Source organism: Phodopus roborovskii, unplaced genomic scaffold, assembly GCF_943737965.1.
Source record: "Phodopus roborovskii unplaced genomic scaffold, PHOROB, whole genome shotgun sequence".
NCBI classification, from domain to species: Eukaryota; Metazoa; Chordata; class Mammalia; order Rodentia; family Cricetidae; genus Phodopus; species Phodopus roborovskii.
Window position 1 is genome coordinate 8,474,624 of NW_026125444.1, and position 13,575 is coordinate 8,488,198.

Genomic DNA, 13,575 nt, shown 5'->3' on the forward strand with positions numbered 1-13,575 from the left:
ATAACTAGGAACAATTGTTTCCTAAATATCTGAAAGTACTCTAGAGATCAAATGGATTACATTATTTACCATACTGTCCATATATAATGAATATCTATGGCTATGAAGCTATTCTGGTCATAAATACCACAGTAGTCATTGTCTATAAACAGAACAATATTAGTCTATTTCTTTATTTGTGATAGTAGCTCTGTCTTTAATTTCACCTACATTTTTGTAACTCAAAAGGTCATGTGCTTATTCTTGCTGTGTCATATTTTATTTTATCTTATTATGTTTCTAGATGCCTCATTGTTTTCTGATGTAAAGAAAGAGTGTGGATTTGGATAGAAGGAGAGGTGGAAAGCATCTTGTAAGAACTAGATATGGGGAAACAGTAATCTGAATACACTGTACAGAGAAATCTCCCACTATGGAAATGTCCAGATATCTACAAAGATGACCACAATTGAGAATCTAAGCAAGAGTAGAGAGGCTACCTTAAATGCTTTTCCATGATAATGAGCTTGGTGACTACTTTATATGAAATACTAAAGCCTTCATCAATTAGCTGATTGAAGCAGAAGCAGACACTCACAGCTAAACACTGAGCTGAACTCTGGAATCCATTTTGCAGACAGGGAGGAGTGATGAGCAAAGGTGTCAAGACAAGGCTGGAGAAACCCACAGAAACAGCTGACCTGAACAAGGGGGAGCTCATGGACCCCAGTGAATGCGGTTTTAATTTACATTTCTATAATTACTAATGATTTTGAAAGCTTTTCCCCAAATTTGTGAGCCAATTATATCTTCTCTGAGAACCTCATTATCTTCAATAGAGAATTTATTGTTTGGATAATTTGGCTTGAGCATTTAATTTTTCATTTCTTTTTATAGTCTAAATATCAGCCTTCTGTTTGATGTTCAGTTGACCAATCCCTTTTCTCCATTTTAGGGCTGACTTGACTCTGGTGATTATTCCCTTTGCTGTACAAAAGCTGTTTAATTGGATAAAATACAACTTGTTGAATTTTGAGATTGTTTTTATCTTATTAGAAAATAATATAGTATTCACATTGATAAAGTTGTGTACATCCCTACAACAGAGACAATTCAGATATAAAGTCACACAGAGCATGCCACCTTAGCTTTTACACTCTGTGTGTGTGTTAAAATTGAGTCATTAGACGTCTGACCCTGAAAAGCCCTGCAGAACATGCACCACAGTGACCACAACATTTTGGTAGATTGGATAAACTACGAAATGTGTGATTTAGCACTTCGAGTGATTACTGTGATTCACACATGTTTGAATTCATGCTGATGCTCTGTGCTAAATTCAGTTAGATGCCAAGATTCAGAATTAGGCTCATCCACAATATTTTCCCCTTTCCTGTTGTGATTGGAGAGGATGAACAGCTGCTGTGCACACTTGGTAATAATAAAAGATGTTTGGTGCTCTGCTTTCCAGTTAGTCTTGCTATAAACCCTCCATAGTAATCAGATTATCTGTATTTGACTCCCACACTATGAGATTATCTTAACTCCCTGAATTTAGTCCTTCCATCATGGGTATAAGGCCTGATGACTAGGCACACAGTGGCACTGACTACAGAGCTGAAAGCACAAGACCTCCTTCTGGCTCTTAATGGCAACCAGCTCATATCCCCAGTTTTAAAAAAAATAATAATTTAATTATAGTCATTGAAAAGTCTTATCTGTCCTTACAGATGATACCCTGTGGATGGGGAACTGGTTAGTACTCACACATGTCTTCATTATTTTCTTAAGATTTGGTCTGACTTTTCTGTTATGCTTATGATGATTTAGTGCTTCCTCTGTACAGTTCAGATCTCAATATAATGAGCATATTTTATTGCTGCTAATATCTAACCATATATTAAATATATTTTTCCTAAAATATATTTCTAGGCTTAATTACATCTCATCAAAACTCCCAGTGCATGCTGTTTTCTTTAAGAGTTGTAGACATTTTGTTCTGTTTGTCCAGTGAAACTGCTAAGGCCTAGCAATGACATCCAACTCACAAAGTGGCAGCGTGCCTATGTCTGGTAATTGAGGTCAATCAGAGGGTAAAATATTAAGCAGCATGAAAGACACTCCAGAGAGATTTTCTGAGAGCTACTATAGAACATTCCAGTCTTGATACCCAGGTTTTATAACATCCTCATGAGTGCTTCATAATGCTGTGGCTTCTGTTCATGTCCCATCAAACATCCAGTGATTACAAGAATATAGCAGGCTGTAATACAAGTGAACATTTATGACTAGTTTTCCTACCATAATTATGTATAAACAGCAATATGCATTCATATTTTAGAGGCAGCATGTCCTAGTTTGGGGGTACACATTTTAGAGGCACATCCCTAAGAAGGATTAGTTGCTATGAAGGAGATAATCAAGAAAGAACCTGTTTTCATTTTTTCTTTATTTCATAGTGTGGCTTTTTGTCCTAGGCTATTTTCAATGTCGGTTTTTAAAAACACCTCACAAGTGAATGCTTGTGAAAGATGCAAACTGAAAAGAAATGTGTTTATCAAGAAGTAATGACCTCCATTTCTCTAATTTTATTTTTCCACTGTGATATAACTTCTGTCAGCAATCTGGATTCATTGTGATGTCAAAATAATGTCACAGTTACAGCTTCATATCCATATATATATATATATATATATATATATACATATATATGGATTTCTATGTGTAAAGGGATATCTATATGCATGTTTAGGTATGTATAGAAGTATTTATTAAAATAAATGTGTTATCTCTGTTCTATTTCATACACACTTAATATAGAACACAACAATTAAAACAGAAGATGGGTGTATCCACACTCCGTGAAAATGTCAGACATCAGCCAAGTATCCTGCAGTTTATCGCTAGATCTTCAACTATGATTCTCTTCTTCCAGATGCCTTGAGATGAGAACCTTTCCTCCATCACTTTCTCCAATGAAGATGTGTTGGCCTGCCCAGAAGCCTCATACCATTTCTTGTCAGAATGCTTGGCCCCACCATGAATGGGACCAGAAGCCTCATAGCTAAATGACTGTAGTCTGAAACTTCTGAAAGCAGAAGCTGAAAGCCCTCCTCACTTAAAATGTTTTCTTCTTTAATTTTGTCACATCAGGGAAAATCTGAATAGCATATTTGGAACAAGTTGTGGAAACTTCCATGCCTTCTAGGCTCTTCCTTGCATCAGCATCCACATAATGAGCCATCTAGAAACTCCTAGAACACAGTTCTCTGTGGATCTTTATATTGGATTCATTTCATAGGGCTCACCCATGGTACTATGAGCCATGAGAAGTCAGTTCACATTTCTAACTTTTCTCCCTTCCCAGTAGTATATAAGGAAAAACTTCTAAATATACCTCAGTCATTCCAATTATGAGCTCCATCCTGAAGTTATCTATAGGCATCTCACTGAGGTGGAGTTAGGAACCATTATGAGCATTATCAAAAAAAAGTCTCTTTCTGACAAAAGGCAAAATAATACATCGCTGAGGGCCTGTGAGGAAAAGTCAGCCTGAACATGGAGAGAGAAGAACCGCCGACCCCCTCTCTCCGGTAAGATGAGACCACATGGAAGTACTTAGATTAATATAAAATGGTTAATAATTAAGACAGAGCTAGCTGATAAGAAACTAGTGAATGGCCAACAGCATTATATCTAATACAGAGTCTCTGTGTGTTAATTGGGTCTGGAGTTACACTGGGAACAGACCAGCAGGGAAAACTACTCCTTACATCTCACCACTGGACATCATAGGATACAATTGGAAATTTAACTTCATATGATGGCACTCCCTTGCTGCAGTATCTACTCCAATGCCAGCTTGTAATATACAAACAGTTCTTAAAACAAAATAAAGACACTTTAAGGTCTTTACTGTACAATTTATGATGGGAGAAGTGACAAAGAAAAATATGTATTCTACACTACCACAGTTCATTTTAAATTGGATTGTTTTATAGGCATTGTTGATCCAAGACTTGCTTCTTTTCTAATACTAGTAGAGTCTTTCCCACAATATCAATTATTGTTTCTTTGCATTTTTCATTGTTGATATAAATCAGAATACAATAAAATATAGTTCAATGATAGTTCATTGAACTTTGGCAAATTAAACACCAATGTAACCATTCTTACAATCAATACACTAGGCAATTCTATTGTTCTGATTTACATCTCCACACAGCATGAAGGTAATAGCTGCATGATATAGTCTGCACAGATATGTTTTATTGTTGTATTGTTGATAAACACATGCTGTTTTATCCTTCCATTGAAGTTAAAAGTCAATATTAATTATTTGCATGTAACCTTAAGCATACATTCAAGTATTTATCAGGATGGAAATCAAGAAACATTAATGTTATTTCAGCTCATTTATACATATTTTATGTAATACAACAAATTAACTTAAAAGTATATTGCTTTGAATGATGGGCCATGTTTCTTTCATACCTAGGAAATAAATCTTAGGAGAGCCTTGTAGTAACTAAACACAACAGCTTCGTGCAAGATTTATGCCCTGTAACCATTTCTGTGTCTATCACTACTTTCTTGTTCCTTTCAATTGTCTTTCTGCTTTGTTTTTTTTTTATAAATATCTAGAGTCATGTCAAAATATGATTCTCCTTTTGACTCTTTCCCACACCCCCAAAAAAATCATAAAAAGCTCTCATCTGGTCTTTGCAGCTTAGTTTTAGTTTGTTCCAAACTTGGAGTTCTAATGCTTCTGTCCAACGTGAACTGAAGACCAACTGCTCTACAGGAAATCTTTATGCTGTAGAAGATAGGTTTGAGAATACTAAGGGATATATATATATATATATATATATATATATATATATATATACTCTCAGTTCTCTTTCTCCAGAGACTCTGACAAATTAACACAGAGTAGGTAACTAATATTTTTATACTTTCTCTGTTTACCAAAGTGCCCTTGAATTGAGAAACCTACCTGCCTCTGCCTCACCAGTTCTGGGATTAAAGATGTGTATAACTACCTTCCTGCTCATAGATTATCTTTCAAAAATATATTTTCTTGAATAAAAAAATATTTTAAGTAACATAAGGAAATAGCTCATTTAGTAAAATATTCACCATATATACTCAGAACTCACATAAAAAAGTCAAGCGTGCTGGCACACATGTGTTATCCCAAACTTGCAGCTTACTGTCAGTCAGCACAGTCTACAAAGCAAACTGAGGGCCAATAAGAAACACTAACTCAAAAAACAAGGTGAATGGCTATTGAGGCACAGCACATGAAGTTAACTCTGGCCTCCACATGCATGAACATTTATGCAAATGTACCAAACAATGTGCATGAACATGCACATGCACTCATACATAGACACAGGCATACACACAAGTAGGCAATATCTTCAAGATTCTGAACAATGCCTCTAAACACCAAGAAAATTTTCATCCTGATGTCCATTCAAGATATGAGAAGAAATTGCTGCCTATGAGAATAACACTAATGCTGTCAAGAAGCAATTACAAGTTACAGTAGACAAATAATCACCAACATAAGAGACTAGAAGCTGCTCTGTATGCTACCAAAAGAGAAAGGTAAAGACCACACAGCTACAAACTCTCTAATTTACAATTATGTGTCTAAAAGTTGCCTTATTACAATAATGGCATAAAAGCTTATGGGACTTAAGATCCAATATCTGATTCTGTTTAAAGCTCACCTCATAAGATATAACCCATTACTGAAATTGCTAGATGAAATACCCCAAGGATCTATGGGAAAGCTAAATACCACTGTTGTGCTAAAAGAACATAGTCATAAACTGACTCCCTATGATATTCTTTTATAGATAAGTGTCTTGTTCACCCATCATCAGAAAAGCTTCCTTCTGCAGTAGATAGTAACAAATATAGAAACCCCCGCCAGAAAAACAATGTGCAAAGAGTGAAGGACCTTTGAACATTTAGACATAAACAGGCAGTGTCCATAAAATTCCTCTTCTCCTGTTTCAATGAACTCTGCAGAGGAAAAGGCAGTAAGAGGGTAGAAAACAGAGGGGATGGAGAACACTAAAGAAACAAGGCTTTCTAGATGATAGAAGAACAACACACATTAGAACTCACAGAGACTGGTGTCATGCACAGGTCCTTCATTGTTCTAGACCAGATGGGTTCCCAGCGATGAGAGCAATTATGAACACCATTGCCTATCTCTAACCCAGGAGCTATCTCCAATTGATAACTACTTGCAAATTAAAAGTTAGCTTTCTCCAGTGGATAGTCACTGGGTTTTCAAACCAGCAGTACATGGCCAAGACAAAATGAACTCAGTGATGTTTTTGGAGTTTCTTTTTTGATAATGTTTTGTTGGACATTCTTCCTTTTCAGGTACATAATTGCTTCCAGCTTGTATTTTTATAGTATTAAATGTATGAATGTGGTTGTCTCTGTATTTACATTTTCTTTGTTTTTTTTTCCCTTTTTTTATTATGGGTTGTTTCCATTTTATCCTTCTTTATTTTATTATTTTTCTTTAGATGCCAGATTGTTTTCTAAGTAGAGGGGAAAAGGGTGTGGATTTGGATGGGAAGGGAGGAATAACTGAGAGAGGGAAAACCATAATCAGAATAGACTGAATGAAAAAAAATCTGTTTATAAAAGAAAATAAAAACAACAACAGGAAGACTGAAATTTATTTCATATTTATTTCCTACTTTAAATTTTTGTGTCAAGAAAAATATCAGTTATAAATTCATTTGATATTAAGTGTATTATTAATAATTTTACTATTATTAATGAAATAAATATTTTGTGAGCTTTCTTTTTTCATTTCATGGTTATCCATACAAATAGAAAATAAGAAAAGAAGCAAGTTTGTCTCTGTAATTGCAGAGAAAAAGCCTAGAAATTTTTATAGGCAGTGAGGTGTGTCAAAGTTTGTTTAGGAACTTCCCCTTGAGTGCTCCTGGTATACCAAGCCTTACAAATCAGTGTTCCTATGGAACACGTAAAACTTACAATCATGAGCAGTATTAATTTTTTAATTAGGTACTCATATACTTTAATACTGTATAGTACTATGCCTTTTTAATAAGTTTTGCCCTTTTTAATGTTTTAAAATTTTATGTGAAATCTGATAACTATGTTTCAGAACAATGTACCAAAGTCCATCAAAATTCCATAAAGTGTACTGAAGTAGAAAAGAGACAATTATAGGTCCAAATTAGATCTTTCCATTTGGAATTATCATTTGAAAAGTTATAGAAAAGTGCTGTAAAAACTTGATTTCATACTTTTGAATCACTTGAATAAGAGTGGTAGGAAACTTAAATCAGAAAGTGGTACATCAGAAGAGAACTCAACATCAAAATAAATCATTTTGTCCCTTGGGCTCTGAATTATCTCACTAAACTTGCAGGAATTTCTTGGTCACATTTAAAACTTCATTGGCTGCAGGAAGCAGGCGATGCTCAATGACATGGTCCTTCCTGTAAAGGAGGAAACTGCTTAAAGTGATCAAGGGTTAGGTATCATACAAGAAAAGCAGCTTTTGGTACTATCAAATACATTTCAGGAGATGATGTATACAACCAGAGAAAGACTAGGTATCAAGAGGAATGGGGACTGTTGTAGTTAAGTGGCATCAAGGACTAATTACACTGTACAACAAACTCCAGCTGGAGGTTATTGTACAATAAATTCAAGTTCAAGGTTTGTTGGAAGGGTGAGGGAGAGAGCAGGGTCATTGACTTCTGCATCTGTAAAAGTGGCAGGGGAAAAAGGAGGGAAATGAGAGGAGCTCACTTTTAAAAGGGGTTTAGAGCATGCATACAGACTACACAATCTTGTAGCACATGCACACAGACTATATAGGTAGTGACAGCTGTAGAACCCTGGGCAGGCCAGGTGTCTGCCTGAATGCTTACAATGCATGTGTGCAAGAGATGCTTTTAGTGTCTACAGCTGAGGGCTCTGAAGGCAGGCACTCGTGATGTATAAAATGCTACCAAGCACATGCCCACAGGGAGAGGTTGTGGTTGATGATGTCTCATGCCATGTCCCTAAAGGCAGACAAGCATGAATGCTAATGAGGACACTGGAGCACCAATCACTGAAATGCCCAATTCTGAGCAAGGCACAGTCTAAGACAGGCATGACCTGATGGTAACAATATTGCCTCTTGATTGTTGTTTCACCTTCCCCTACCAGCTTTGAAACAATTTGATGTTCCTTGGTTTCCCTGTAATACTGATCACCATTGCTTGTTACTAATTTAACCTTGCTTAATTCCATGACATTTCTGAAACTATTTTGATTGCAGTTCCCCTGTAAGCTTAGTCAAAGTTTCATGCAAGTTTACAATCCGGAAGTCAGTTGCAATGTAATTTAAGCATACCATCAGTAGCCTGGAATTATTAGCTCACATTGCACAGAATATAATACAGGGCATTATGCTTAGTTAAGATAACCAATTAAGAAATTTGGCAAAGAGGGTATAAATATGGAAAACATGTATTTCTGAGAAAATGTGAACAATTAGTGGTATTTAATACCACATAAACAACACTGACAAATATAGTAATCAAGGAAACATGTCAATATTGGTTTCTTTCTAAATTCAAGAGTCCTTTATAGATATGGAAACTCTGCCTGATTCTAAAAATCAAGGTCTAACATTTTCTCTTGAATTCTGGCACCTGAAGTCATGTCTTTACAACTTGCATGATACCATTCTCCACAAGAAAATAAACCTCCTGGGTTGCATTTGCTTTCTCAAGATATATTAGTGTTCTGTACAATTAACAGTTGTGTCATTTGCTTGTAACTGCTTCGGATAAAAACATTTTCTAATCTCTAGTTCATATTTCCCAACATAGACGTGTGAGTGAGTGTGTGTGTGTGTGTGTGTGTGTCATAATTTTGCTAGGTAGAAATGTCTTTTGTGAGGAATTCCATAAATATTTAATAAGTAAATACATGATATTTATTATGTATCTGAATACATAATATTTCCCCTTATTGCTGCTAATAATTATTGCTTTAAATAAAATAAATTAATTTGTTTTCTAGCATACTTGTCATAAACTGCATAAATCTGAGTCATAAGAAATAGGCAGACCTTGGGAACCCTGAAGGAGAGGGATGGAAGCCAGAGGACTGAGGACACCATGAGAATATGACCCACAGAATCAACTAAGCAGGGCGTGTTAAAGACTCATAGGAACTGAAGTGACAATTAAGGATGCTGTATGGGTACAAGCTAGATCCTCTGCATATATGTTACCTTTGTGTAGCTTAGCATTCTTGAAGAAGTCCTAACAAAAGGAGTAGAAGGTGTCTGTCACTCTCTTGCTTACACTTGGGACCCTTTTTCTCCTACTGGGTTGCCTCAACCATCTTTGATATGAGGGTGTGTGCATAGTCTTATTGTAACTTGTTAAACCAGGTTTGGTTGATATCCCTAGGAGATCATCTCTTTTCTGGAGGGAAACAAAGGTGGAACAGATCTGGAGGAGAGGGAAGGTAGAGGGAGGGGATCGACTTCAAGGAGTGACTGGAGGGGAAATTGTGGTCTTGATGTAATATATGAGATAAGAATTAAAAAAGAAAAACAGAAAATACTTAGATTGATAGGTGATAAGAATTAAAAAAAACAGAAAATACTTAGATTGATAGGTTTTAATCTGTAACTCATTTAGATAAACCAAAGAGGAACAGGTAAGAGTAAATATTGACTAGCTAAATTTGCAGATAAAATATTTCAATAAAGATATTTTAAGAACTTTAAGCTTTAGGTAAAAATTAATTTTGTTTTCTTTTTTTAGGTATAGTATATTAAAAATATTAGTTGTTTTTGTTGAGAAGTTTAGATTAACTCATACTAAATAGTATGAGGTTTCAAGTGCCCTGCACATTGGTATTTTATAAGATGATCTTTATTATATTAAAATTCAGGAAAGCTGTTCTTTCCTCAAATTTCATCTATTAACATAGTGGGCAGCTGTGTACTTTTGCAAAAGTAATCAGAATAACCAAGAAGGTGCGTTTTTATGGATGACATAGTTCCAGTGGAAAACCCACCGTAACATCCTTCACATATTCCACAGCTTAATGACCAATCTCATTCAGCACTTTTCACTCATGTGTACTGAAAAGGATTGAAGTAATTCTGAAACTATTTTTCATGCAAACACAATATATCTCTCCTAATTCTTAGAGCTATGGTAAATGCAAATGCAATGTGCTTCCTGAGAAGAGCATAAGCCCTTTAACTCCAATGTCTTTCACAGCTTTTCCTTCAGAAAGCATTGCCAATTACAAACCAGCAAAACATGAAATCTTTTCCATGGAAAAGCTGTACAAAATCTGACAGTTATGAAATTTAGATGAAGTTAAATACAGTGAAGATGCACAGAAAGAAAGTAAGATTTATTTCCTTATCAATCCATTGGTCCATTTGTTGGGTGTAGATAACATACAGTTATAGTTTTTTTTTGGCCCTTGCCCCAGAATGCCCATTTTATTTTATGGATCAAGAACTTAGGATACTGAAGATTCAAATGCTTCCATGTCATACGGATCACAATGAACAAATGTTCCTTGTCTAATATTTATAATTCTCATTGTACAGAGGAGAATTACTAGTAGAATAAAAACTTAAGTGTCTTATTTTTTTTTTATTTGTAGGTAAGTGATCTACAAAACATTTTTTTTTTTGTAGAACAAATAGACTCAGTGTCAGAAACACATTTTCCTTCAAGAGATCATGGATTTGTGATGCATTTTCTGTGGCCATTAAACTTTTATAGCAATTGAATTGCACATATCTCTTTTAGAACTAATCATCTCTACCTTATTTTGTTAATACTATTTTGATTTTCTTGAAATTATAATTACATTATTTTCTCCCCCTTTGGTCTCTTCATGCCATTCCATATAACCCATACAGCCTATAGTCCTCCTTGTTGTCTTTTAAATTCATGGTCTCTCATTTTTTTTCATTTTTTCATTGACTGTGGTTACACACATGCACACGCATTCACACACACATACTCCCAAATACAGCAATACAACCTGATCAGTATGCATAATGTTTCTTGAATGCATATGGTTTCAAGGATGATGATTTAGTATTGGATAACCAACTGAAGGACAACACCAATAGGCATGCTAACATAGATAAAGAAAGCTCAAGAAATCTCATCCCTACACAGAGAACTACAAGCTACCAAGAAATGCATGTCCCTTTTGTGACTGTATTTGAGTTAGGAAATTTTTTGGTGCTTTAAACATACCAAACATCTTTCACTTTCCATAAGTTGTCATGCAAATACTATTTAAATTGATTACCACTCTCTTTTTTTAATATATATATATATATATATATATATATATATATTATAACCAAGTCCATTTAAATGAAAACAAACATTTATAGACAATATTTGGGAATTTGGGTGTTGTTCTTTCCAAACTACTTCCTGCTGATAAGGGGTGCTGTCATGTGGGATTCTAAGAAGATGCAGAAATCCTGGCCGTAGTCTGTAAGGTCTGCTTTGTCCAGCTGTTTTGAATGTAGGATCACCTGGTACTCTGTTTCAGGTGGTCTGACTTGATCAAACCACATTAGTCTGGAAGGAATCCACAGCTTTTCATTTTCTGTGGAAACAAAAATAGAAATCCTTTTCCCCAGTAACTTGTCCTTCAACTTAAATTTTGGAGTCAAAGCATTTTTGTATTTAATTTATTATTTTACATGTTGATCCCAATTTCCTCTCCCTTCTTCCCTCCCTTCCTCCCCCCTCCCTCGTTCCCTCCCTTTTACCCTCTCTGCCCTCTCACATGCACTCTAAACACCCACCCCTCCCATCCCCCCACCCCAATTCCATATGTAGGGGAATGCCATCCAGTTGGGGTCATGTAGATCTGACAGGTACTGTGAAGTAGGGACTAGGGCTTCTCTCCTGTCTCTAGATTAAGGCAGTTATCCCTCCATGGGGGATGTGTTCGCAAGGACCTTTTGTGCACCATGGATACATCCTGGCTCCACTGTCTGAGGTCCCTTAGACTGCTCAGTCCTTCTGGCTGAGACCCATATTCAGGGGGGCCTGAGTCAGTCACCACTCTCTTTTTATACCCTAAACTAACGGATGATTTGAATGGTATAGTCTAATTTCATATGATTTGGCCCTACCCAGTTCAGAACCCTTTTTCTTTGAGTGAAGTCATGAATTGAAATTATTCCAGCTGGCAATCTCCTCCCTTTTTGATTAGTTTAGAATGAAATCCCCACCATTATTTTTTTCCTATTCAATGATCTGTTCAATTCCAGAATTGTAATAATACTTTCCCTTACAGAGATTTTGTGCTACTTAATTAATGTTTGTACATACTTGGAAATATTTGGATGGTAGATGAAATTCTAGTGCCAAGTGAATTATTAGAACATTAAAATTAATGCTAAGACAAAGCCCATTGTTAAAGGTAATGGCTTGAAAAGTGTCTCTCTTCACCAATGGAAAAGATGTGGCAGCTTTTATATACAGTGCAGCTGTCTACAGAAAATTGAAGTATAGGAGAAAAACATTTTATCCAAATGCATTAGACATTCTTTGAATTAATTACAGTATATATCCTGAGTTTTTGCTCAGTTGTTACATACATTAAGTGCTTTATCAGGAAACAAAAAACAATAATCTAAAGTTTCAAAACGTTTACCTAAGTATCACTTTAAAGAAGAAGCAGAGTCGTCAGGGGATATTTGATCACATTCTGAGACTCCTAGAGTATGTTAATAAAGTTAACTCTGAATCACAGGTGGAGCCAGGGACTACATGATCAGAATCAGCCATAGAGAAGTTGGGGATATGGGTAGGGAAGACAGGAAAGAGGTGAGAATGAAGGAGAAGGCAGGGACTTGGGACTCCCGCTATCTTTTCGATCTGTGACATGTGGAGAGAATTGCTGGCTGGGTCTGAGTTAAGAAAAGGAGAGTCGGCTCATTTCTCCTCTGTACTTTAATCTACCAGGCTTTTACCCTAATATCAGACTTTCAAGTTTTTAGTGATATAAAAACAGTTTAACAAACCACAACATCTTGGTGCCCAATGTGCATTGCAGTACATGTACTAAAATTGGAATGGTATGAAGAAGATTGGAATGGCTTTTGCACAAGGATGACATGAAAGTTTGTGAAGAATTCCCTATTCTTATATCAAGACCAGCTGGGTAATGGACACACACGACTTTGATCCCAACACTCAGGAGGCAGACTCATGTGGATTTCTGTGAATTCAAGGCCAGCACTGTCTACAGAATGAGTTCCATGACAGCTGTCACACAAAGAAACATTGCCTCAAAAAAAGCAAAACTACCAAAAAATGTTGTATTGTGATAAATTGTTCTATTAACAATAAAAACTTGAGACTCAGATATCAGGGTGAAACATATAGATCAAACAAGAAGAGGAGAGACAACAGGCTGACCTTTCCTTTTATACCAGAGACCAACCAGAATCTCTTCTTTCCACATGTCCCAATTGAAAGGAGTGAGTGAATTCTAGTTCCTCACTCCTCCTTC

General features: G+C 35.8%; 1 non-coding gene across 1 annotated transcript; it reads left to right on the top strand.

The window, feature by feature from the left end:
- Positions 1-13,105: 13,105 nt before the first annotated feature.
- LOC127215476 (U6 spliceosomal RNA) lies at positions 13,106-13,207 on the top strand. Its single transcript, XR_007833953.1, has one exon. It is a non-coding gene; the product is annotated as a U6 spliceosomal RNA (small nuclear RNA).
- The last annotated feature ends 368 nt before the right edge of the window (positions 13,208-13,575 follow it).